The following is a 6,000-nucleotide window of genomic DNA, read 5'->3' as shown; positions in this document are numbered from 1 at the left end:
ACATAGAAAGATGTATTAGGTTAAAATATACTAACAGAATTTTCTTATCTCAATGCCCTTTATTTTCCCAGAGAGCTTCTAGGTTTCATTCCAGTGTATAGTAACTGAAATATTTCCACAAATTTATTCCTGAAATAAAATACATCAGGCTGAAAGAGATTTTAAAAGCAATTTCATTTTTATATCATGCATCTTTTATCCATGTTCTAGTTTAGAGATCTCAGTTAAGCAGCTTTGCTACATCACGTTAACTGTAATAAGGAAGATTTTTTATCAGATCCCTTGATAAAACCATTCACTCTACCTTTATATGTTTGTTCATGTTTCTCTCTGCATCTGAAAACACCTATTTTCTCTCCACTAACCAATCTGTAACCCTCCTTCAAAACCCTATTTGAGATTATTTCATTTATGTATATGTATTTATTTTCATATTTTTCTCTATTCTTGAAAAGATTTGAAGCAGCCTATAACAAGACACATAGAAGATGACCTAATAGCAACAATTAAAAGTGAGTCAAGAGAAGAAAGTAAAACAAGAGGGAAGATGAGGCATAGCCAGGAATGAGTTTTAAAATGCTTATCACAACAACCTGCATATGTGCAACACGTGGGCATAAATCTGGCCCTAAATTTTCTGGCAGCCAACATGAAAAGAGAAACCTTATCAGTCACTCAATTCACAGTGTCCTTGAGATACTAACAATCCAAATTTCCCGGCAAAGTCTAACTGTTCTTGGTACTCAGACCAGACAGAAACTTTCCCTGGGATCTTCACAAATAGGTGGTGCAATGAGCAATGACTATAACTTTCTTACAATTCATACAACAAGATCCACAGGGCTGCTTATTAAAATGACTCGATGTAGGCTAGTGGCACATGCACAGACACAATACAGAGAAAAGGTGCCCTTCTGGGGAGGGAGAAAGAGAAGGCAGGGATGACCGACAGAACAAAAGCAGTGTTCCAGACTCTGCTGATCAGCTTTGACCCAGGGATTTAATTTTGAGTTTCAGGAGGTGGATAAACCTGGCAATCCTCTCTAAACATTGTTCCTCCTAGTTATTGATCAATCTTGTGTGGTGACAGCAAATGCACTGAGAGTAGTATTCTCTGTGCCACTGAGATCATCCTCTAGTATCCAAGCAGAGCCCAGAGATGGGCTAGAGTTCCTTTCCTTTGCAGAAGGTGGGCACTTTGCAGACTTGCCATCAAGGCAAATGTCTGATGCATGGCCAGGCCACCCTCCCCGACAACAAGGTGAGCAGAGGAGGCACTAGCAAGAAAGGCCAGGATGATTCCTAGAAAATTATTTTGAACCCACTGTAGACACAGACGAACAGGCAGTTGAGGCCCTAATTCTACTCCGTTTAGCATGGGCAAAATAGTATTAGTCTGAATTAGCCGAAGATAACCAGACACCCACTTCAGGCAAAATAAAACAGCCACAAAGCCCTGAAAGCATTTTTAGCTTTGAGCAGACTACTTCCTACTGTGTATTCCAAGACAAAGCATAATGAAATGCACATCTACGAAACAGCAACAAGTTGTAAGGGATTGTTATTTATTTACAAGCCAGCTAGAAGACTATCTAGCAAAGACAATAACTTGTTTGGAAAAAGAAAAAAATAAGAAAAGGCAAAAGGCTTATCGGTGGCCTTTCTTTTGGACAATAATTGGCCAGCGGGGTCAGAGGCTTGTTCAGGCCACTCCTTATTTGAAATAATAGAGCCATAATATTCATGTAAGAATGTTTGTGCTTTTTTTCTCTATAGCCAGGAGAAAGAGGGGTTGAAGTCATCTCAACCAGATCATTAAGAGCCAAGTTTTAAAGAAGGGAAAGCTAAACACAATCCTTTAAAACCCCAAAGGCTATGGTCTGCCATGTCAAAAGACTGTTCCTACTGGCTCTAATTTGAGCAGAACCATAATAGGGCCAGTTTTGTAAGAACATCCATTCCCGAGGCTCTGTCTAGATTGAGCTCTTCAAACAGTTAAATCTTACATACAAGGATAAAGATCAAGGAATTTTCAAGAAGCGCAGCAACAATTTGATATCTCTAACATATTCCTCTAGCAGAGAATGAAGAAGTTAGCAGTGGTCTTTAAAGGAATAAACTTTGCTTGATGTTTACTGTTCCACATATAAAACATTGGTCTATGAAAACTATACTCTTAATTTGATAATCAAATACCTGGCATACAGTTTAGGGCTATTGTCCAATAAAGGAAGGCTATAATTTAGGATAGGAAGTATGTCCCTTTTAGAATACAGAATTATACTATTCATCCAATCAAGTGAGGCTGTACCTGAAGTATAAATAATGGTGGGAAAGTTGGTGAGAGAGATACTTGACTAGCTTTGGAGGGGAAAAAATATTTCCCTAGAATCTAACTACATTATGTAATACAGTACCCTATCTCAGATTCTGATGCGAATTATGTTTTTAAGGTAGTGATAAATTTGAAATAAATTTTCAAGTGGATGAAGTTCTAAGTATTCACATGAGATTGTTTGTTTCATGTGATATCTCATTAACCATACAGTGGAGGGTTTAAGTTGTTCTACTCTCTGATATGCAGAAAGTAGATCCCCTCTTGAGAGTTTAAACAGTCCTTAGCTAAAAGGATGCCACCTCACACAACTGAAAACCATCATCAACCTGTGTTAGTTTCCTAGGGCTGCCATAACAAAGTAACTTCATTGCCTCTGTAATGTCACTATTTACAAATAAGGTTATATTCTGAGATCCTGGGGATTACAACTTCGACATATCTTTTTTGGGGGACACAATTCAACCCATTACACAATCCTAACAACTTATTCTGCAGAATTGAAGGTTCTTCAGAATTGGCTGCTTTAAGTAGTAATGAGGGTAACCTTGCCCGTCCAACTGTAAGTGACCTTGAAACTAAAGAAGTAAACTTTCTATTCCTCATCATGAGAAAGGGACAGTTCTCTTACTCTTTGAGGAGCCAGGACATAAACCGTGGCATATGTCCCTCTGTTGGTCTCCCCAGATGTGAGGCCATATGGGGTGGTGCTTGACTGCACAGAACCTGGGGCCACACTGCCTGGGTTCATATTCCAGCACCAGCCCCTGTAACTGTGGGACTGTAGACAAGTCTTTCACTGTCTCTTGTCTGCAGTTAACTAGCCTGTAAAATGGAGATGATAATAGAACTTCCTCATGGGGACGTTTTGAGATTGAAATGAGCCAATATGCATGAAGCACTTAGAACAGGGCCAAGCACCCAGATGCACTATGTTAATGTTAGGTATTTTAAGCTGTTTTAAAGTTAGATATTTAAAATAAAGGTATTATTTTTAAGTATGAGGAGTAAAATGCTCAACATGAGACTGATTATCAAGGAAGCTAGATTTTCCACAAGAACCCCCTTTATGACCCTCATTCCATATTCCCTCTGTCTAGTTGTAATTTCTTCTATTTTTAATGCCTTTCCTCAATTAATAATAATCTCAGTCTAGTTTTGGCTCACTTTGATCACTGCCTCATGTTGTTCAATTTCACCAACGTATCAATAATAGAAGACAATTGCTTCTTGGACTATCTTCATCTCTGGACAACTGACCTCCTCCAGGTTACTATAAGCAAGTTCCACGTTTTCCATTTCTTCTACATCCTATAAAACTCAGAACAATATAACACACATAAGCAGGTGCTGGATAAACCCCAAATGGTTGAAAGGTAAATACAAAGTAAACCTGAACACTAAGAAGAGAATCCTTTATTTCAGGCAAGTTTGCACATCCAAGGATCGTTTTTGAAAACAATTATGGTTCACAAATGTTCAGAAAATTCCAGCAAAGGCATAGAGTACACAACCTAAGGAAAGATTATGGCTGGGAAGAATTGGCTTCAGGCCTAACATTGCTTTTATCATGGTTCTGGCAGGTAATCAATAGGAAATTCTGTAGCATAGACATAAATCATAATTGAATTTTCATCGGTCTTGTGCCAAATCTGTGCCTGTATGAAATCCAGAATCTCGGTGCCAAGGTGCCTAATCAGTCCATATGCAAATATGCCTTTTGATGAAATCAAAGAATAGCAGAATTCAGAGGAGATCGCCACCTTGTGCTGCCAAAGCCAGGTAGACATTTAACTCTTCACATTGGCCAATGACTAAAAACTGCCTGCAAAGGAAGGCATTTCTCATGCAATGCCACTCCTTAGATGCTCAAGGGAATTTAGAAATGGGAAAAAAATCAACTCACAGTGTTCATTCCCCCTAAGAGGCTATTCAAAAATTCTTTTACTAAAATCTCTGAAAACTTTATCAAAAATTAACCATTAACTAATATTAAAAATAAGATTTATACACAGTTTTCTCAAGGCAAAATGGGGGAAATAAACGGTATTGGAGACTACCTCCGTTAAATGTTAAAAAGAGGACAAAATTTCCAGACTTCCAACCTTCTCTCAAAGACAACACACCTGAAACTCAAGACGGTATAATCAAATAAGTTTAATGCTATGCTCACTTATTTTGAGAACTGATGATTAGATTAAATCAGGCTTATAGATTTATAAGGATCTGTGCTTTTAAAATTCTTTTGAACATCTTTTAAAATACTCTTTTTTTTTTAGATCAACCACCAGAACTTTTTTTAAGACACTGAGGACTAAATTGCCTGAGAGAATATTTTACCTAGATATTTACTCAACAATACAAACTGTTACCCACTGCTTACAACATACACACAAAGAAAAAGATTCTCTAGATTAGCACTGTCCAGTACAGTAGCCACTATCCACCTATGGCTATCTAAATTTAAATAATTCAAACATAATTAAAATTAAGAATTCAGTTCTGCACTCATACTGGCTACATTTCAAGAGCTCAATACCATGGATGGCTAGAAGCTACAGTATCCTATGCCATAGGTATAAAACATTTCTATCATCACAGGAAGTTCTGTTGGACAGCTCTGCAAGTCTGCATCATTCCTTCTTATGTCCAGAGAGTTCTACACTTTGTGTCATCACAGAGGGAGGGGCCTCTTTTCTCTCTGGGTTCACCAGAGAATCTTGATCTCACTACAGCCACATCTCTTAGAAGAAAGGGCCACAATTTCCCACCCTGAGCCCACACGCATGTGGGAAGAACTAACAGGCCTTTGATAAAGCCAGCAATTCTCAACCAGTTTGGGAGAGGAGAAGCGTATCAAATTTGCTCTGGGGAAATACAGATGCAGAATGTCAGCAAGATGACAGAATAGGAGGTTCAAGCTCTCATACCCCCACCAAAACATCAATTTTAACAACCATCCACGGACAGGAATACCCCTGTGGGAACCTGGAAGTTGAGTGGAGAGTTTACAGCACTTCATTTCAGAAGACAAACAAACAAACAAACAAGAATAGATGCATTATACACACTACTATATATAAAATAGATAACTAATAAGGACCTACTGTATAGCACAGGGAACTCTTTTCACTACTCTGTAATGACCTATATGGGAAAAGTATCTAAAAAAGAGTGGATATATGTATATATGTAACTGATTCACTTTGCTGTACAGCAAAAACTAACACAACATTTTAAAACAACTATACTCCAATAAAAATTTTTTAAAAAAGAATAGATGCATTGAAGAATATGAGTCTCACTTTACCTGTGTCACCCCTCCTCCACAGCAGCACAGCTCAATGCCAGGAGAGACCCCCTGAGCCCACAATTTTTCCCACAAGGGAAAGTGAGAACCAAGTGAGTGCTCAACTTCCCCAGCCTGGTGGGACATTGCCCCCAGAAGCCTGCTTCTGCCTTACCATATCCAGAGCAGTGGGGGGATCAGCATGGCTGAATAATCTGGAGGGGGGAGTAGAAGCAGGGCAAAAGGGCAGGGGTCACAGCAACCACTGTGCAGAGCTCAAAAACTGGCTTCAGATCCTACTAACTGGCTTGCAGACTTCACCAAGGGGCCTGCCCCCAAATCCCATGGGACACCTCACTGGTAGCGCCCCCCCCCC

The sequence above is a fragment of the Aethalodelphis obliquidens genome, unplaced genomic scaffold, assembly GCF_003676395.1.
Source record: "Aethalodelphis obliquidens isolate GAN/ISIS:26980383/991018 unplaced genomic scaffold, ASM367639v1 scaffold12, whole genome shotgun sequence".
Classification (NCBI taxonomy): Eukaryota; Metazoa; Chordata; class Mammalia; order Artiodactyla; family Delphinidae; genus Aethalodelphis; species Aethalodelphis obliquidens.
Note: the sequence above shows the minus strand (reverse complement) of the source record.